A 22,236-nucleotide genomic window follows, 5' to 3' on the forward strand; every position below is an offset into this window, starting at 1 on the left:
GAAGTTGAAAGAGGTGCCTCTGTCTTCATTTCTCAAGTAGCTATTTCTCTGAACCAAATGTTCTTGCCTTCCATAAGCTTTACCATCTAGTTTATGGTAATGAGTAGAGTCTCCAGGCTACCCTCTTCCTGCATTTGCTAATGCCCAGATCCCTGTGGAACATATGGTTAAATGTGTCAAGTTGAGATTTAAAAGAGGGATATAGAGAGAGAGAGAGAGAAAGAGAGAGACAAAGCTAGAGATAGAGAGAGACGGTGTGTGTGTGTGAGAGAGAGAGAGAAAGAGAGAGAGATAGGGAAAAGGAGAGTGAAAAAGGACCTCTCTGCAGGAGATACTGTAGGAGCATGAGGAAGACACCAGGTTGCAAGGACCTTTCCAGGTTTTTCGATGACTTTTAATGCATTGTGATGATGCTCATGCCCTTGTGCATGCCGTGCTATGCCATGTTTTGATCTGCTATATGTGGTTTAAGTGTCTATCCATCAAGTCTGTGACTGCTCTCTGCATTAACCGTCCAAATTGTACATTTCAACATCAGAATAAGTATACCAGCTAAGCCACCCACACATGGCAACTAAACAGCGTCCACAACAGAAATCAAACATCAGAACAGTATACCTCTTCAACCATCTTACATAGTACACCTCGTGCCAATGCATCCTAGCACCACGGGCGGACAAGGCTCCTCTTCATACACAAATACCTCCAAGCTCTACACTCAGAACACCTATAAACTGCCACCCTATGCAGTGTCCGGGGTACTTCCAGTCTGCATGCATCAATGCAACAGCAAAGCTGTCTTATTTATTTTGTTTATTTATTAAGGCCTCAGAGTGCTAACAAACAAAGAAGACGGAAAACATAATACATAACAGAACACATAACAAAAAACTCTAAATCAAAAACATGCCAAGATATCGTATCCTGCTACTAGCAAATACAATAGAGAACTGAAAAGAAAACAATCATCATAGCACACAAAAAGCATAAAGGATACATTAACAGCTAAACCTCTGTGAAGTAATATGGGTGGTAGGCCAGGTCAAGTACCAATCTTAAATTGGACGGCCATTGAGAAGATCTTTAAGAATGCTCAAAAAGAGATTACTACCACCACCCTCACAAGGACACAACCTTTATAGTTCTGGGACCAGATGTCAATTTCAACTCTACCCAGGATCTTAAAGTAGGAAGTTCTAATGACCCCTCGCCCGGTCTTCGATCTTAGCCAGGCAAGCACATTATTTCTAAAGGCCTTCTTAGGTTCATGCCCTGCTGCTTCTCAACATCTGTGATTATAAAGTTTCTTCTGTCCATGACAAAACCACTCAAAGACTTATCCAATATCATAGGCATGCGATCCTTACTAACTCACAAGCTCTTAGAATAACACAGTTTTTGTTTGAAAATAATTGGGATAACAGAACATGAAGCTGCTAAGGGATAAGACATCACCTTCAGCGTGTTGACCAATTTATCATGCAGAAAATTCACCTCACTCAAAACTGTCTGACAAAATCTGTCCACAGTAACTGAAACATTCATGTCCCTACTATCTTTCAACAATTGCATACTAGCCTCGGTTCCAACCAATTTAAATTTGTTCAGCCTTGTCCGGCAGGACCTGTAATGCGCATTTATCTAAGGGATAAGCCCATGCACAGAAATCTGCAAAGTAAGTATAATGATTAAGTTCATGTGTGATATTTTCCTTTACACAATGCCATTGCTCATGGCTGATTTGCTCAATTCGCTTGGCATCCAACCTCACAGGGTCCAGGGGAGGTTGTATAGAGGATTCCGGGGCAGCTTTCTCTGTTCTGTTCTTTGGAGATTGTAAGGACACAGGGATAGATGCACCCATCGTTTCCAAAACCACACTTTGCATAGGTGAAACCATGCTCCAACCAGATTTATCATCATCGTTGTCGGAGCAGCCCGCTCTCCATTCCTGGAGACGCTGTCTCCTCCCAGCGCACTGTGCCAGGACTTCAGACAGCCGAGTCTCCTCCGACCTTGGGCACATTGGAGAAGTAGGTAGAATACTTTGCTCCACGGGGGCCAGAGCCAAAGTCCCAGTATTATATATTTCTAGGAGAGGCCCCTTTCTTGCCTCTAGACTGGCATATATAGACTACGGAAGTAGGGAGGGTAATTCAACTGCAAGCTCAGCTGTCATTTTTTTGACATGAACTCTAGTTGCAGGCATATCAAACTTAGAGGACCGACCACGCAACCTACTTACGGCTCGGGGGTAGCAACAACCACAGGAACATAGATGCCACTCCACATGGCTAACACCCCGCTGCCCTCCTCTAAACACAACAATAACTCCTATAAAACCCTGCTGTCAAAATGGTGGGTGCTGGGTGACCACACCAACACCAAGCTGTCACTGAAGCCACAACAAGGAGAGGAATCTGAAAACAGGGTGTTTTTAATAACACATCCTCCACTGAGACATTTGTCCAACAGACGCCCAGTAAACAATCAAGAGGCACTAAAATCCAGCGGGACAGAAGTGCATGCCTACAATAAAGGTAGGTGAAATGGCATTGGAGGGCAAAAAAGTGACCAAAGCAAGCACCACTAAACCAACGTCATCCCTGTCAGCCTTGACACCCCTGAAAGACTGTGCACCAGCCTAGGTTCCTGGCGCGTACAAAAAACCTACCTAGGGTACCAAGACCTCCCCAAGATAACATTCCAAGTAACAGCATCCAGGCACAAGCATCCCACCAGCAGCTCCATCCAGCTGCAATCCTCCACCCGTCCTCCGTGCCGTGATGGAGCAAACATCGCGTGCTGAGAAGAATACACGAGAGCAGAGGTTGCCAACCTTTGGCTCTCCAGATGTTTGTTTGGGACTACAACTCCCATGAGCACTTGCCGGAATAGTCAAGAGTAAGGGGTCATGGGAGGAGTTCACAAACATCTGGAGAGCCACAGGTTGCAGACCACTGCGCTAGAGGAATGGACCTTCAGGCATGGGAAAAGCCATCAATCGCTTCCAACAACATCTGATCCGATGTGCATGAAAAGATATGGGGGAAACTAGCAACCCCAGTCCGGTTTTGGCGCGGACTGGGCTTATATTTTACCCTCTCTCTCCCATGATCTCACCCAACACCCTCTCTTTCAGCTCCATGATAGTGCCTGACACTGTATAAATGGCAGTGAAGCACAGTATACATCCCATTAACATAACATAACAAACCATAACAAAGCCATAACACTACATCAACCACTTGATTTGAGCCAGAAAATTCAGGTCACAGGTGGTAGTCTCTCTAGCAGAAGTAACAGATCTTTGGTTTGAATATCCCTAGCACTCAAAAAGCTGAAGTGTTCAAACAAGCACGCTCTATTCTCATTAATCATTTTTGGAACTCCCAACCTCCTGATTTATGAATGGCTGCTTCGCTTTTGACTTATAGGTAAAATCTAAAATCTTTCTTGCTCACTGTTTAAATTTTTTCACTTTTTATTATGAATTTTGAACTTATATTATGAGTATGAAACCCTCTGGTCTATTTTATGCAATATAAAAATGAGTCAAATAAAAAATAAATCAATGGGAAGGGGGGAAGGCGTATAAGAGCCCTACGTTATGTTATGTTATGTTAAGGAAATGTGTAAAGCGCAACATACACCAGGAAGGGCGTCAGGGTGTTAGGCAATGAAAGTGGAAAACAGCTACAAACAGGACCAGAGACAGATCAGGAGAAGAGATGTGGCTTTAGCCTGCGTCTGAAGGTGAGATGATGCTGTACCAAGTGTAAAGACAGTGGAAGAGAGTTCCACAGCCGAGCAGCGCATACAGAAAAGGAACGCCCACCGACGAGTGAGCGCCAGACATGAGGGACAGAAATGCAGAGTGAAGAAGCAGATCGCAAGAAGAGGGAGGGGACATACTGAGCAAATGTAGCCTGCAGACAGGCTGGACTACCCTTATAAAAAGCCCGGTGAACAATGCACAGAGCTTTAAAATTGACCCTGTTAGCAATCAGGAGCCAATGAAGAGCGCCGAGAGCAGAAGTGGTCGAAGAGAGCCAGGGCGCTACCCGAGCCAGGTGTGACACAGAATTCGGAAGGATTTGAAGACGATGAAGCAGATAATTATGCTGAGCCAAGTACAGAGAGTTGCAGTAGTCAAGAGAACCCGGGATAAGAGAGAAGACGACAATGGGATGTAGAGAGGCAGGGAGAAAGGGAAGGACCTTACGGAAGACACAAAGTTTGAAATAAACGGTTTGACAGACCGTACTCACCTGCTGGAGGAAGGAAAGTGAAGACGAAAGTTTGACACCTACGTTTTTAACAAAAATCGATGGGCGGGGGAGAGGCCCAAACTCGGGGGGGCCTGAAAGCATCGGACCACAGAGAGGCGTTGGGATGAGAGCCGACTAGATGAACCTCTATTATATCCCCATTAAGGCAGAGCAGTTGAGTGTCATCCAAGCATGGATGGCAGAGAGAAAGGAATGGCACCGAGAGGCGATATCAGGACAAGCAAGATCCAACTGCATCAGAATCTGGGTGTCGTCAGCGTAGGAATAGCAACGAAAACCAAAAGAGTGAATGAGAGCGATAAGAGGGCAGATATACACATTAAAAAGAAGGGGTGAAAGCACAGAGCCCTGCGGGACCACGCAGAGAAGAGAGAGAGCAGATGACGTGAAAGGGGACAGAAACAGAGATTGGGAACAGTCCGTAAGAAAAGACTGACACCAGAAATGACTTGGTACCGTGACTGGGTCTGAAGCCAGACTGAAAAGGATCAATGCAACCAGTCTTCTCAAGAAAAGAGGAGAGCAGAGGGGTGATGAGAGATTCTAGACGTTTCATAGAGAACGGTAGATGAGAGATAGGATGGAAATTTGCCGGGAGTGCTGGATCAAGATTAGGTTTTTTTAGAAGGGGAATAACAGGTGCATGTTTAAGAGAAGAAGGAATATCACCATTAGCCTTAGAAAGATTAACTGCGGAGGAAACCAAAGGAGCAATCTGAGGAATGATCTCTTTAAAGATCCTAAGCGGAATGGGGTCCGACGGGGAGGCAGACTTGAGACGCAAAGTAGACGAGATGGTGTTTGCTTCAGAAAAAACAGGAAATTGGGACCAGATAGCCATGGGAGGGTGAGCAGGACAGACAGGGGCAGGCAGGGAAGCATAGCCGTGTGATATAATAATCTTATGTCGAATGAGAGAAATGTTGTCCTGAATGAAAGATGATAGAGATAGAGAGAGAGAGAGAGAGAGAGAGAGAGAGAGAGGGCCTGATCCGATTAGCGGTAGGGAGAATGACAGAGAATGAACTATTTTAACAAGGGCTTTAGGACATTAGAGGAAGATTGAACCGAAGAAGTGAAAAAGGCATGCATGACTGTTATATATAGTCTTGTACTTTGTCACTGGCCTGGAGTGATTGCCAATAGAATGTGATGTATGATGCAGCCAGGAGAATGTTGAGTGCATCAGTGTATGAATGTTCTGAGTGAGTCAGTTGGGGGCCTGAGCTGGAGTGAGTGGATGGCCAGTGGGTTTTCTCCTTCATGTGTACTGTACTACCTATCCCTGTCCTTGTCCTGTCATCCAGACTACTGTAAATACCTGAGAGTAACTGGAACTGTACATATTGTACCAATAAAGCATACCTGGAACAACATCAGTCTCCACAGCTGGTCTGTGTGTCCCTTGTGACTGATAAGAGACTTTATTACATTGGCGACGAGGATGAACCCAGGAATATGGACAAACACAACTTAAAAGGACAGAGTGCAACTGAGGAGCTGCAGCTACAAAAATGTACAGTAAGGAGAGCTGTGGGGGGGAAGCAGCCTAAGAGTGACCCACCGTTCCCCCAAAGACTCAAAAATAAACATCCTGCCAGCTCCAGGGTTGAAAATGTATATGTGCCACTGGACTCTGGGAGGGAGGTCCCCAGCAACCAATAATTTCCCCAGAGTTCCCTCATGTAAATGCGCACAAAAAAAAAATAAAAGAGGAATAAGCCCCAGAGATCTTATGGAGACAAAAAGGGCCCTGCTAGTTGGGAATTGACTTTTTGACCCCCGTTCAAATTAATAAGTAAAAAGATAACTCTCAGCGCAGGAGTTGGGGGCAGGAGTTGGGGGCAGTGTGTGTCAATGAAATGCAATAACTTCATGGGAGCATTTTACAGTTTCATTGACCACCCTGTACATTCTGCAAACCACCGGGTGGCGCCAGAGCTCCATGCACTCAGAACATTAACTGTGAAAATGAATACATAAAGGCAGTGTGCAACCCGTAATGAAAGACATTTTTGTTGTGCCAAGTTTTTTTTGTGTATTAAACAATGTCTCCCATGTGGAATGAACATGGATAAAGTTTGGAGTTTGATTTTATCAAAGATCCTGCCTGAATTTCAAAAAATGCTCCGTGTAATACAGTTACATCAGAGGCCCAGCGAGGTCTGTTCTCCTCCAGCCCTTCGAGTGAATGATGAGCAAACATGTCCGGGAAATTAATAATTTCAATGATTGCCTTAAACAAACTGGTGGTATTGGGTGCAGGAAGGAACACTTGCAAGACAAAATGTTATTTTATCAACAGAACTGAAATTACAACGTGGGGGAGATAAGTAAAAGAAGCTACAAGAAAATATATTTTCTGTTGGCTCCAAAATAGTGGAGTTAATGGTTTTTGGCAAATATGCAAACACTTGCTGCCGTGTGTGCACCTTAAGAAAGCTTTAGTTTGGGGCGCTGAAAGGAACATTTTGCACGACATTTTCTTTATCATTATATACATCAATTGGGGAGCTGAAAGGAACATTTTGCAAGACATTTTCTTTATTATTATATACATCAATGGAACTAAAGGCACAACGTGAGCAAGCAGCATACTTGTGAAATAAGCTACGAGAAACCCCTTCCCTTGGCATCATTATTTTGGATTGAATTATGTTTGGCAATAATGCAAACGTGACAATTTACATTTTTTTCTTTATTTTGATTTTTTTTTTCTTAATGAATGTGGAAAAGCCACCATGGACTTTTGCAACACTATCAATATAAATGAAAAAACGAATTTAATTTTTTTTTTAAGAACAAAGTAATAATATTTTTTTTTTTATTTTCTGAAATTTCCACCATCATCAAGAAATGTTTATATACTAAATAATGTATGTTATGGTTATGGTGTTAAGGGTCTGATTTACCCTTTGGAGAGTTGTTGAACAAAACATTAGTTACATTGGATACCCTGAAATTGACTTTGGGCCATTGTCTTGCTCAGTTTGTGTGATGTTGTGGCCCACTGTTATGTGTTCCATCCCGGCCATGACACACATGTTGTAGTTCATGGTCGCGGTGCAGGGTAGTGCTGTTAATGTGTACTAATTAATGGGTATTCCTGTTAATGTGTACTAATGAAATAGTTTTGGAGATATTTGAAGCCAGGTGAGAATTTTAAATTTCCACCAGAGCCACAAAGAAAAATGTGGCGGTATGTATACTCTTTTTTGAGGTATATGTTATATGCGTACGCTCTAATGTGAGATGCTTAAGTGGCCAACCGACTGCATAAGGGTTGCGTCATGAAAGAGTTTGGGCAGCTGACTGAATAAGGGTTGCACCATAAAGAGTTTGGATACCCTGCAATTGACTTTGGGCCATTGTCTTGCTCAGTTTGTGTGATGTTGTGGCCCACTGTTATGTGTTCCATGCCGGCTATGACACACGTGTTGTAGTTCATGGTCGCGGTGCAGGGTATTCCTGTTAATGTGTACTAATCAAATAGTCTTGGAGATATTTGAAGCCAGGTGAGAATTTTAAATTTCCACCAGAGCCACAAAGAAAAATGTGGCGGTATGTATACTCTTTTTTGAGGTATATGTTATATGCGTACGCTCTAATGTGAGATGCTTAAGTGGCCAACCGACTGCATAAGGGTTGCGTCATGAAAGAGTTCCAGCGCCAGGTCTCTGTAATAAATGCAAAATCAGGAGACTGCTCTTGTAGGAGGTCAAAACAATGAAGTGCGTGCTCCACGAGAGAGCGGTCGTTAAATAATATACATCTCATCCCTGTGAAGGTGGCAGAGGACCGTGAAGGAGGAGGGAGGCTCATGGGCCAATCGCCAGGAAGATTGTTTCCAGGGGGGCATAGCTAAGCTACGCACGGGAAAGAGATGAAAAGTTTACCACAAATGGAGTGACCCATAGCCCGTCTGAGGCACGGATGGGGACAGATGGGCAGGACGTAAGCTTGACTTCGGCAGTGACAAGACGGTTCTGCTGCACGTGGACGCTGCGCGGCCGAGGGGGTGACGGCTAATACACATGTATTGACAGCAGCCAATCCGCTGCAAGTACCTATGGGGAGCGAGGACAGACTTGTCGGGGGCTTGCAGTAATGAAATAAAAGAAAGGCGAGCAATGAGAGGAGTCCTGAAGCCGCAAGGGTGCCCAGGCAACCTCACACCGCTGTAGCAGTTACAAGGAACCAAGGTACACAAATAAATATATTAAAATAACAAAAAGGAGTGGAGAATAAATTAAAATGAAATCAAAGCTGCGTGCAAAAAGTAAATTGAAAATGTGGCACCCAGTAAGTGCGCCTCAGGCACCTATGGGTTATTGCAGGGAAAGTATATCTCCCCCAAAATGGAGGCTCACAGAGAAGGAGAAACTGCATATTGGCTGCCAAGGCAAGCACGTCTACCAATGGACACCTGCTTGGTCAGCTTTCACGGAGTGCAAGGAAAGCTCTTGCAACAATGAAAAGAAACTGCTGAGTAGCTCCGACTTAACCTTAGACACTGCAGAAAGGTGGGATGGTGAAAGGGTGAAAAGCAGTTCCTCCGCCCAGGACATCCCGTGGTAAGAAAGAATCACAAGAATGAGAAATCTGGTGCCCCCTTGCTTATTGATATAGGCCACTTCTGTTGTATCTTCTGGCCAAACATGAATGTCCCTTTATATTATCAAAGGAAGAAGGGACAGCCAGGCCCTAAACACTACTGCCAACTCCTTCCAGTTCGAGGCTCTAGATTGTACCTGTTGGGACCTTTCCCCTGCACCCTGGTTGACTCTAATTTTACCCCCAAAACAGGGGCATTGCATCTGATGTAATTGTGATTGGTGAGAGGAGCTACATGAAAAACCCTTTAAGTCACTTGGAGTCTTTCAGCCACCACTACAGCTCTCTCTTCAGAAGGTGTGACGTAGTGTAAAGAAGGTCCCAGACATGACCTGCACCCCAGCCCCTCATTTCGAGCTTCCAGGAAGGCACTCGCCAAGGTACGTGACGTATGAAGAGCAAATGAACCAACAGAGAGCCGCACTGGGACTCTGCCCAGTGTACATTAGAAGATCTGTACCTGTTGAAGCGCCCATAACCAGACAACCCTGGGCAGCACGGTACCCTATCAGACAGCCATAGCAGCCACTGATACGAAATGAGGAGTACCTACATAGGGTCCAGAAAGAGACCCCAAGAGCCTTAATGGAAGGCCAGTAGAAATGACATAAGTGCCTGAACAGACTCGCAAATGAACAAATCGGCTATCGAAGATAACACTCCAGCGCGAGCAATTATGAAAATAGATGTAATGGACACAGGAGAGAGACGATGCTGAAATGTAAGGAAACACGTGTAAATAGGTTTGGAACGCAAGAAGCTAAAGAAAACGATACTGCTTGCTATGCTTAGTAGAATAATGGAAAGTGGCATGCGCCAAATATATATATATATCTACCTCAAGAAGTACATTATACATTTTGTAAAGCAGAAATGTGCCTAGGCTGCCCGAGGCCTAACAGGCCGAGTTTCACAACCCAGCCAGAACAGGGAGGAAGAGCGGAATCGAAACTCAACAGAGAGCGGCTCATGCCTGGGAAATCGAGGTCACCCAGAGAAAGGGAGGAGAGCGTCAACTCGCAAGAATCAAACTTTGCAGCATACCAGCTCGCCCGTGAAGGTCAAGATAAGAGAGGCCCAGGCAGGTGGCTGGGCCGAAGTAGAATTAAATACAATAAAAGCTGGAAACTGAGGCAGATCCATGGTGAATAGACACGGGACCAGCCAGGCGCGAAGAGGTACCATCGCCTGATGTCATCCAGAACCTGAGGATGCCATAACTTTTCCTGATAAGAGGCTACAGTTCCAAGGCCATACCCAGCCAACTAATTGACACATAGCCCTAAGATACAGATTGATGGAAGGGCGGCAGGGTGAAATTTAGGACACTAGGCACCTGGGTGTCCACTCTGCATGCTGCTAATTAAAATGGGGATTTATGTCTAGGGGTGTAACCCGACCAATCACAATGGACCAAGTTATCTGGAGTCCTACAGATATTATAACCAATAGGACATCGTAGATGTAGTGACGTCCATCACACGTGAATGTAGAGGGTTGTACGTAGACGCCCACCCGATAAGAGTTGTCCAATCCGCATGCTCTGTTACCATATACAGATATAGCACCTACACTTAAGTTACCTTTCCTAACCAATTATATTGCATGACGAGTTTTGTAGAATTAGACGTCAAATGATGATGAGTTTTATGCATAAAAGTTGCTGTTCAACTGAAGTTCGAGGAAGTCGGAGCGAGACAGGTGATCGCAATGCTGCTGATTTCCATTTGTTTTCCCTGTTTGATGTACTTGTCATTAAACAGAATTCCCTTTGCCAACTTACTGAGTCCTCATCATTGAGTCATGTTGGAGTAAGTGAATCCTGCACCCCCTGTCCTCACATGGTGAAGCTATCTTGTCTTACAGGTTCTAGAGGGTGAGTGCTGACCTATGGACCCGTCAGCGATTTCCTCTCCTCCTGAACAGTAGGAATGATCAAAATGAAACTCTCAGCATTTGTGGAGTTGGGAAATCATAGATCTCAAGTGCTCTATAGTACAAGGGACTGCAATCATGGTGGTTGCCATGTAGCCTTGAACACAGACCAGTTCCCACTGAAAATCCAACCTGGCCTGATGAATTGTAGGTCCTGGACTGAACTGCGAGTTGTGATTTGTTTTCTGTTTATCAGTAATCCATGTTGTTGAAGGATCCTAATCTCTAGCTTCATAGGTAGATTGGCCTCCTCCTGAGAAAAAGCATTGGTCAGCCAATCATCGAGGTAGGGGTATATGCAAATGCCTCACTGCTGAAGATAGTCCAGTAGGGGTTCCAGGACCTTCATAAGCGCTCTTGGACAGACAGGTAGTGGAGATCTTTCCCTGCTAACATGAACAATTGCTGATGTGATCATTAACTGTTATGTTCAGTGAAGCATAGGTCAGATCCAGTAATGCTATGAAATCGTACACTGATATTAGTTGTGTTATTTTTCTGGAGGGTCTCCATCTGGAAGTGAGTGGTTTTAATGAGCACATTGGCTTTCTTCAAGTCCAGGACCAATTGACATTCTCTGAGGTCTTTAGCACTGAGAAGATAATGGAGTATAAACTCTTCCCATTTTGAAGGTCCGGGGCCTGGCAGGTGTCTTTCTTGCAAATGAATAGGCTCTTCCTCTTCTGAGGATTTTTTGCAGGTATAGGGTCATCAATGTACCAGGGGGAGTTGTCAGAAACCTGGAGTTTTCTCACCAGCTAGTCCCCGGGTATCTATAATGCTGGTGGCCAGGACACGGCCATCACTTTTGGATCCAGTTCCTGGGGGTGGGCCAGTGCGGGAGGATCACCTGGATGGGAGATCTTGGGGGGAGTGGAAGTGGGACACCGAAGGGTGAAGCATGGTATCCCCTTCCTTATGGCACCTTTCGGGGAGTGGTATTCGGGGAGTGGAAGTGGGATACCGGATGGTGGGACGCGGTATCCTCCTTCCCTGTAACACCTTTTCTCCATCCTACCAGGTAGGATACATAGGAACACAATGCCCCCCCTTTCCCAACACAAACACTTTCCCACGGATGGCTCACCATGAGCGATAACGGACTAACACCAGAGCTGTATACCAGACATGTCCAAATACAATGGTCAGGCAAGATCAGGCAATTACTGATCATTACACACACTTGACTTCAATCACACTTCCCCACATGGATAAAAGGCGGAGCACGAAAGCACACTCTGAGCAAGGCAAAGCATACAAGGAAACAGCAGTTCCAAGATGGCAGTTTAATACGAGGAGAAAGATGGTGAGACCAGAGAGCGTTGCATGGAGGGAAGTGCCCTTGACCTTTTCAGACTGTTACTTTCGCGAACCTTGGAAAGTAGAAATCTAAGACAGGGAACTAAAGCTGAACAAACCTGCACTGTGTATCGGAAGTATCCGGGGCTCTCCCACATCAATAACCAAGGTAGGAAGTAGCGATTGCCGCTGTGTCCTTTGCTCCTACAACAAAGCAGCGTCAGTAAAGATGCACAGCCGGTGAGTCGGAGAGACTGATACCAAACCAGCTTGTGTTTGATCCAAGGTTGCAAGCAGCAACATTGTATGGAGAAATCTAAAGAGAACAGTGTGTGAGACATATGTGACAAGCAACGCGATTATAATTGGACACCAAAGGAGTAACTTTGGGATGCCAAGAAAGATACCGTAGACAGAGTGGTCCGGTGCCACGTGGGTGCTCATTCGAAAGTCTCTGTTTGGTATCCAACTGATGCTAAGGGCCTCATTATGAGAATAGTGGAAAAAACGTAGTCATTAACCACATGGTGGCATTAGCGCGTCCATGCACCCTCGACGCCGTTAATAGCGGCTGATTACGAGAGCGCGAGCACGCGCAAACCCCCATGTCGGTAATGGTTTCACCACCATGCCGCTAAAGGCCCCCCAAAATCCCGATAGCGCCATCACGGGACCCGCCAATACCGCCTCCGAACAGGAGCAACCCCTTAAAAACGGACCCGGCAATACCATCATGCAAATACCGGGTTCGTAATACCGAACCCGCAAATAACGTCATTGCACCAGAAAAGGAAATGCGCCGGCGGCCATCTTAAAAAACACAATCCATTGCAATCCTATTAACACAGCAGTGCTACAGAGTGGAGAGCAGGCTCAATCAACCCATCATGTCAAAGGCCACTCGGAAGTCCACTCCCCGCTTGCGCAAGAAGCGCTTCTCCGATGAGGAGCTCAACATGCTGGCGGATATGCTGGCAGGCCATGCGGATGAGGTGTTTGCCAATAACTTGAAACACGAAGCCCAACTGTGAAAAAAAACAAATATGGGAGGAGGTGGCACGGAAGGTGACAGCGGTTGGCACCACCCCCCGCACGGTGAAAGACTGCAAAAAAAGGTTGGACGATCTACATCTCTGGGTGCGAAACATACTATCCGCAAACCGCAAGGAGGCCATGGCTACAGGCAGCGGGGACCACTCACCCACCAAATTGATGCAATGGGAGGAGACGTGCAGCACCATGATCAACATGGAATCGATTGAGGGCATTGGAGAAATGGAGACAGGTGTGCCGTCATCGGAGATGGAGGTGAGTGTCCCCACAAACCCCAGAGAACCAAAGCCTGACATAGCACAACAGATGTGAAAGTGAACCAAGCCAATGCATGGGCCCTCATAAACACATATACAGATCCATGTCCAGATGGTGGCCCAAACCCTGGCACAATGAAATGCATGCTGCGTGCCAATCCTATTACCAACAGACACCCAACACACAGGGATCAATCACATGTCACACATCACGCAAACCGCAATACAACGGTATGCCACCTAGTACACATCAGTACTGAATGGAGAGCCCATGTCGTATGCCAATATGCCCCCCCCATTAAAAGTACCCTGTGCGTCACACCTACAAGAATGCAATGCATGAAACATGAAATACTGAACAGCACCAAATCATGCATCTTGTATGAAACAGCATCACTGATGCCCTGCATCTCTTGTTCCCCCACAGGCACAGACGCATGAAAGTGAAGGCCAGGACCCTGCCCCAAGGGCCTCGATATCCTCAAAGGGATCCAGGGCCAGACAAGAATGCACTGGGCCTTCAACCTCCAGGGCAGCACCAATGCCCAGAGTGCAACCCAAGGCAGCAGTACAGCCCAGGCCAGCAGAGGAGGATACTACACCAGCCGACGACACTGCCACTACAGAGTCAGCAACACTTTCAGAGGCAGAGGGTGATGGAACGCAGTCCGCTGCCACCAGTTCCATAGGGGAGATAGCAGCCATTGCCCCCCCTCAGTGACGTGGAGGGCCACGCCGAGGAATTCACCGACATGGACAACAACATCCATGTAGTATGTCTGCATAGACCCAGTCCCCAGCCCACACCCCTGCACTCCACCCAGGGCACACCAGTATGCCCCATGCTAGACCATGCCATATTACTGGGCAGTCCACATCTGTCCACCACATCAGAGGGCAGTCCAGCATTGGGCCACCCTGCCACTGCACCTCCCACCTCCACAGCCCCCACAGACATGGAGACCCGCCTCACGAGGGTTGAGGCCCGGCAGGACAGTCTGATTGAGCTGGTCCGCCAGTATGTGGCGGATGGGGAACTGACCCGCCATGAAATTCGGGAGGCAAATGCGGCTTCCATCACTGCCATGAATACCAACACCATAGTGATCAGAGACAGCTTAGCTGCGGTTACACAGGTCCTTGGCAGGATTGTAGAGAATATGCAGCAACAACCAACTTCGCCTGCGGTCGCACACCCATCAACCTCCACCCCATCCACCACACCTGCCAGCTCAACTCCCTCAAGTCCTGTGCTCATGACCAGGCACAGCATTCGCCAAATGGACATACTGCCCCCAGACCCGAAGAGAGGCTGGAAGTAGCAGGACCACTCTGCAAGTGCTAACTGCCACCTTGCAAAACTCACAAATGGCACATTGTGTGTGGGATGACAATGGGTGAGGAGGGATGGGGGTGTTTGGGGTGTTGTGGGGGTATGGGGTTTTGGGGGGTATGGGGTGTTGGGAGTGATGGGGGTCAGGGGAGGAGGGAGGGTGTGTGTGAGGTAGAGGGTTCTAGCACTATATTGTTAATTTTCCAATAAACCTGTTGTGTTAAAAATCATATCATGACTGGCCATTGTTCATTTCGTGTGTGTTTATTCAATTCATGACAACGCACAGTGCCCAACTCCCCACACACCCTGTGTCCATATCCATACGATCCCAGTGCCCAGTGTAGTACAGACCCATCAGCATCCCTGTGGTTCACAAGAAATCGTCAATCAGTGATTGTTACGACTGTTCTGTGTAACCGAACTGCCGCACACTTAGAGAAATCAATACCGGGAACAGCTATGGCTCAACCCGAAATCGGGACTTTCAATATGGAGGATCTGGAGACGGTAAGCCGCGCTCTAGTTGTTTTCACTCCTCACACCGCGGGACTAGCCCCGCCTCCAAGCTTCCGGAATGGTACTTCCGGCAACAGGATCCTCTGCACTACGCGTTGCTTCTCTACTCAGAGTCGCGCTGCGCATCGTAAGTTTTCGCTATCCTTCGCTAAACTTCCTACCTGAAGTAATTCCGCAGCTACCTCCCCGAGGATCATTCTTCTCTCACCTAACTTCTTTTCTTCTTACCCTTCCGTTTTCTTGGACTCATCAGAATTCAAAGTCTTCTCGAGCACAGCGGATAAACGGAAGTTCACCTACCTGTGTTTCCGACTGTCCTCTCCGGTAGTGTCTTTGTTTCTATCAAACTTTCGTTCATCAAGTCTCTCACTAGGATTCCCTCCTTGATCTAACGTTTCTATTTTATCCATATCAGCCTTTCAGTATCTTTGAGCCACAAGCCTTTCACCTGGCTCTGAACAATCTTTTCCTTGGGCTGTCACCATCCGGTCTAATACCAACCTTACCTCCGACTGACTAGAACTCCTCAGTAGAAAATAGGCTTTTCAGGGTAAGATCCTTTCTCTTTCCCTACCACTTTACTTACTCCATTTGATATCATACTCATCTAGATTCTATTCTTCTCTATCAGAAACCACCTTGACAAGATTCCGGAATTCAGCTCAACTAGTGTTTCCCCTCCACCACTCCACCAGCTGCTACAGGAATCCACGCTCTCTAGCAGCTCCTCACGGGGTTTTTCCCTTCGGGGTTTCCCCTGGGGATTTCACCTCAATCTAGCCTTGGGCTGGATTGGGGAGGAGTTTTCAGGTAATTCCCTCTAGCTTCTAGTTTCAAGAATCCCGATCACCACAGAGGTAAGTGTTATTCTCATTTGCCGAAAGATAATTTGTGGCAAGCAATCTTATTTGTATAAAGTTATTACAGTGATTGGCGCACAGCACGGTCATCCTCCATCATCATCATCCTCCTCCTTACCCGGTGCATGCAGGTCAATGTCAGGTGGCATTGGTATGTTTCTCCAGATGCACATGTTGTGCAGCATGGCACAGACCATGGTGATATTTGCCACCTTCTCAGGCCCGTAAAGGAGTGCTCCACCAGACCTGCTGAGACAGCGGGACCGTGCCTTCAACAGGCCAAAAGTCTGCTTGATCACAGCACGGGTACGGGTATGAACCCGATTGTACTCCTCTTCGTGCCTGTTCTGCGGGTTCTGTACACGGGTAAGTAGCCACGGCTTCAAGGGATAGCCACCATCACCTGAATGGGGGCACAATGAGGTATGTGTTAGTCGATATCAGACCTGACACCTTAGTAATCACTACCATGGCTGCAGCTATTCGTTGTTCACATGCACATGTCCCTGGATTAATGCGTGCAGGTTCATTTGACGCAATGTGTACGGTAATATGTTCTGCTGGTGTGGATTGCATTGTCCAGATGATGCAGGGCGTTCACTTGCATGCTGATGCAGGTGTACTGTGGATGCGGGACAATGTTTAAACATCCATGTTGGTGATGTGTGGTACTCTGTATGTATTCCCAATAGCGGCATTGCCACAGGTGTGATCATGTTCTGTCATCCATCACTTGGCATTCCCATGGTGGCCTGCTTGTACGTCTGGCATATTGTCATTGATGTGCAGCATTGGTCTTATGTATGGCATTGATGTGTCATGTTCAGGTTGGGATGTTCAGGGCTACAGTGTTTCACTGTATGTGCCTTGTCCACTCACCACCCAATCTCACCCAGGTGGAGTATGCGTCCACCCCAAACTCACCCAGGTGGAGTATGTGCCCCCCACAATCTCACCCAGATGGAGTATTTGTCCCCCCATCTCACCTAGGTGGAGTATGCGTCCCCCCCCCCGGTCTTACCTCCCCATTGCACTGCCATAAGCCTGTCAGGCAATTTACCAAGCAGCCAGGCACGTCGTCCAGCATGTCGCTCTATGTAGCGGGGTAGCGTGGAGTTCTGCAGCACCATAGCATCATGTGTGGATCCGGGATATCAGGCACAACAATGTGTGATCATCTTGCTGGAGTCACATACCATATGCACATTGATGGCGTGGTATTGCTTAAGATTGCGGTACACCACCTCAATGGCATGAGGGACCACCAATTCTACATGGGTGCAGTCGAGGGCACAGATGCAATTGGGCATGCCTGCCAGTGCATGGAAGCCGACTTTAGTGTCAGCGAGCTCCTGGCCAGTCCATGGTAAGGATATGTGGTTGCCTGCATGCTTCAGGAGGGCATCCAGCACTTGGGTCAGCCTGCGTGAAAAGAGTGGTTGTGATATGCCATGCAGCTGGCCCACTGTCTGCTGGTAGGTGCCTTTGGCCAGGAAGTAGAGCACAGACACAACCTTCAGTAGAGGGGGGATGGCAGTGCAGATTTCTAGCAGGCTGACAATGTCGTTGTGTATCATGTCCACTATGGTGGTGATGGTGTCCCAGTCCAACCGGTACAGGGTGTGGATCTGCACAGGGGTTAGGTTAAATGGACTGGCTCTGATGCAAGGGATTGGTGGCTGCCTACGTGGTACCATTGGCTGCACTGGTGGGACTTGCTGGGCCTGTCTCACCCTCCTTCTCCTCCTGAGTCTCCTCTGTGCTGCCTGTTGTTGTAGTTGTAGTTGTTGTTGCCGGTGTAGCAATACAGGCATGTCCTCCAGCACAAGGATTGCAACAGCAAGTGGGATCATTTTGGTGTTGGAAGGGGTGTGGTGTGTGGGTGTGCTCCTTTTGTGCTGGAGCAGGCTCCATTGCCTCCACCTGTGGAGATTGTGTGCACCTGTGGCAGTTGGGTACACAGCAGGTTGCTATTTACGGGTGATCCGTGATGCCTGTACTAGCGCCATCATCCAGACCCTATTTACCGCCTTCGGGATGCCGGTAGATGCTTGCCCGCCTTACTAGTGATGTCCTCCTGTTAGCGGCATCCTGGTATTGACGCCGTCAATGGCACGTGGACGCGCGCATGCCGGTAAGTAGGGGCATGGTACAGGCGGTGGAGGTAACGCCGGGTTTGAAGGCTCGTAATGGCCCGGATCGGTACTCGACCCGGTATTACCATTCCGCCTTCCTTTTTTCATTACCTCCATGCTCATAATGAGGCCCGTGTTGAAAAGGGAATCTTGAAATCAAAGTGGTCCTATAATGGGTCAAGCTAAACCCTGTGCATATTTAAAAGTCTTTGGGCCTCATTACAACCCAGGCGTTAAGGGTTTAACGGCGCCGTCGGCGCCGTTAACCCTTAACGCCTGATTACCATTTTAACGCCTGCTCCTACCAGCCGTTAAAATGCAAGGCGCTAACCCGCCTTGGTGCTAATTACGGCACCGTAATTTACGGTGCCGTAATTAGCGCCTTCCCCACTCCCATTATTCCCTATGGGGCAAAAATGGGAATGGGGAAGGGTAAATGGGGAATGGGGATTTACCGCCCCACTCACCTTGGAATGGGGCGGTAAATCCGCCATCCACCATGGTGTAAACAGAGTTTACACCATGGTGGTAAAGTTGGGAACTTACCGCCTGGGTTGTAATGAGGCCCTTTGATAGTTTAACGTGAACTGCAATTGGTCTGAGCCCGGCTGAGGGAGACTAACTGGAGAAGAGGAAGGATCAGAGCCCGGCTGAGGAGGTCTCTTGTGTGAACCGTGAGTCACCCGAGAAAGAAAATTCTCTGAACATGTAAAAAGGGGATCTGAGCCCGGTAGAGGGGGATCCGCAGTAACGATTGTGATAGAAAAGGAATCTGATTCCGGCTGAGGGGGATCCAGGGTGAATCACCTGAATTGGATACTTATTGGAAAATAACTTTGTATCTTGTTTTTGTACATCAGGCCCTTTGAATCAAGAGACTTTTAAGAAGTAAAGAGACTTGTACACAGAAGGTCCTGATGCAGGAAATGGAACTGTATCCTCGTGCCATAGAAGCCAGAATGTGTGCTTTGCCGAAGTGAACCGCCTTGCTCTGTGCTGCAAACTTGAGGAAGGGGGGCCAACGGCCCGAACATCCCGACATATTATTTTGGGAACAATTCTTTCTTTTTTATGAACACTACCCCACACTATTTGTAAATTAGTGGTAAGGTTGGCAATAGGTTTTTTAGTATAGGGCCATTTATTTTGACAAGACTCACTAGGACTGCATTATTATTATTTGATGGTCGTAGCTTGCTCCCATCTCTAGATTTAGGTTTAGATAGGCGTTTAGCACACCCTTGTGAAAGTTCAATACACACCCTTGAACCGTGATCAAGTGTGCCTGTCTTATTGTTGACACCATGCCTTCCTTATAGAGGTGACGAGTCAGACTGTATCGAACAGCCTGCTTAGATGACTTGTAGGTCTCAAGGTCTGGAGATGATAGTTTCCATGTGTTTGAAAAATTGAAGTTGACCTTCCAGCAGTAGCTCCTGTCTGTTGTTGGCATAGTCAGGGGCACTGCTGCTTTTGTAGGGTAGGATAAACCTTTCGCCCTGAAAGGGAAGATCGTGGCTTGGTATTGTACTTTTATCTCTCTCGTGCATGACCTCACCAGCCCTTTCCCACCTTTGTCCTTTTATCAATCTGACCAATTGAGCTTCGCCAAAATGTTACTCCTGCAGTAAGGCAGGCCAGATTGCCCATACATGTTGTGATCTTCAACTGAAAGTCCCCATGAATGCCATCTACATGGAGCATGGTGAGGATCTGGATCTGGGTCCTGCCAACTAGCAAGGGTACTAGGATGGGGAAGACGAGGAAGGAAATAATCCAATTGTAGAGATGTTAGGACAAGGATAGGGAGTAATGAATACAAAGGGACAGTGGGATTGTAAGGTATGCCTGGCAAGGCCTTGTTAGACTTGTGAAGCCCAAAAACAGTTGTGTGGACTCATTTGGTGTTTTTGCACAAACTCCACACTGCATGACACATGTAGATAACTTCTGTTCATGGAGATGGGAATGTGTAGCTAATTTCGAATTATACATTTGAAGTCTGGATTGGGAAAAGAAACTTGGCTCACCAAAGGAGTACTTTGTTGGTCGCTTGCTTTTTTCTGCACTGACCTTGGCAGTAGATAGACCTGCCCTCTTGTCATGGAAATCAGACGGGGGACTCAAATCCCGGGTGAGGTTAGTTTGGTACATCTTTAATAGCAGCACTGCAGGGTCAACAAAAGAATGGACAACACACAATTATTATTATTATTTTTTTATTGTGCATTAGCCAAATGTATTGACTTTTAACACATCGACCAACAATATATACATAGAAATAGAAAAATGTAAAAATATACACATTGCAATCAAATTAACAAATATAATTTTTTTTTCTTTTAAAAAGAAGAAATTGAATAAGATAGAGCTTAGATAATCAAAGAAAGAAGGGAGAAAGAAAGAAAAGAAAAGGCAATAGAACAAAAAAGGAAAGGCACTTCATTCATAGCATGGCATACAAAGAAAACTTCATAACATTTCTTAATCACCTCCCGTTTATTTTGTTTCTTCCCCCCTCTCCGTACGTTTATCAGGTTAACACCAATTTCAGTTTCAGAAGGATTCTAACAACCTCTGCAGATAGAAATATCTCATTACCTGATGATAATCTATGCCAGAATTCCTCAGTATTTAACCAGCGTACATCATGAACAAACCTAGCAAGTCTTTCCACCCTCATGTCCCAAGTACCGGAACAGCTGGATAGTAGATGTTTAATTCATTGACATTCTTCACTGTCACACTTGTCACAGATCGCGCTAATGGTCCCTTCTTTATCTCTGGTGGATAATATCTTCAGAGTTGGCAGTAAATTTAACCAGAATCTCAGAAAGGAGGTTCTTATAGATTAATCAGGTGACTTTTTTAGATAGGCAGGCAAAACTGACAGTCGTTTACCCAACACTGTAAAGGAGGCAGAGATCTTGGCCTTCTTCATACTATCTGTTGTGCTTATCCAGTCCCATCGCTTCATCTGTTCCTTGACTTTGGTGGGATTTTGGACAAGGAGATCCAGACAGCACTCAGACTTGGTCAATATTTCTGTGCATTTCAGTTTGAATTTTACCAGGAACCCATTGTTCGCTAGTTGCATTGACAGAGCCACGTCCGCGTGCAGAGAGCCCTTCGGAGTATCTGAGATAAGTCTATAAAGGGAAATCCACTTCCACTCCATCCACGATCTGAGAGAAGATAAACCAAGTTCATATCTAAGGCTGACTATTGGCACACAATTATGGAGGCCTAAGGTTCGCTTCCACAGTTTAGCCTCTATTATGTCCCAGGCTAAATCCATAGCTATTGGATTATAGTCCAAACCAAACAATATTATGGGAACCACCTTTCCTATGTCGAATCTAACCAGCGGGAGTAGAGAGAATTTACAGAAATTAGATTTTATTCTTTTCATCTGTGCTCCCAGTTTTATTACTTTTGAGTCAATCGATAGAAGAAGACTACTTTTTGTAACGCTCACCTGGTATCCACGGGGACGTCACTCAGCCTGTTCTGACCTCTTATGACCTCGAACCCTTCCTTGGAGTCTATTCGACTGGAGACTGGGCCTGAAACACAGGATTGGTAGAGTTTAACTCATTATTGTCTCTGTGTGCTTGAACCCCTTCTTCCCCGGGGTCCAACCCTTCCCTTTGATCCACAGCTCACCTGGTTTTCTTGGAAAGTGTGCTCTCCGTCCTGCTTTCAGCGCAGGGGCCCGTTGATTGATGCAGGCTCGTTGCTGCCTAGTTACTTCACTGGCAACAGTCCGACAGGTAAGTATAATGAGTCTTTTGAACAGTTCTCTAACTTCGTTCCTTTCCTTCCTTAGATGATGGCCGGTGTGAGTAGCGCTGAAGGTGAGTGAGAGCGCAATGCGATCCTTTCGTATTTGTATTGAACTGAGTTCTTTTTCTGTGTCTTTTAGGTGCTGCGACGTTT

General features: G+C 46.6%; 1 long non-coding RNA gene across 1 annotated transcript in view; it reads right to left on the reverse strand.

The window, feature by feature from the left end:
- Positions 1-22,236, reverse strand: part of LOC138581856 (uncharacterized) — an 85,840-nt gene that overhangs the window by 53,899 nt on the left and 9,705 nt on the right. The window contains exon 2 of the long non-coding RNA XR_011304828.1: positions 20,328-20,465. This is a non-coding gene — a long non-coding RNA (uncharacterized lncRNA). The remainder of the gene's footprint in view (positions 1-20,327; positions 20,466-22,236) is intronic.

Source organism: Ambystoma mexicanum, chromosome 3q, assembly GCF_040938575.1.
Source record: "Ambystoma mexicanum isolate Mex_15411 chromosome 3q, UKY_AmexF1_1, whole genome shotgun sequence".
NCBI lineage: Eukaryota > Metazoa > Chordata > Amphibia > Caudata > Ambystomatidae > Ambystoma > Ambystoma mexicanum.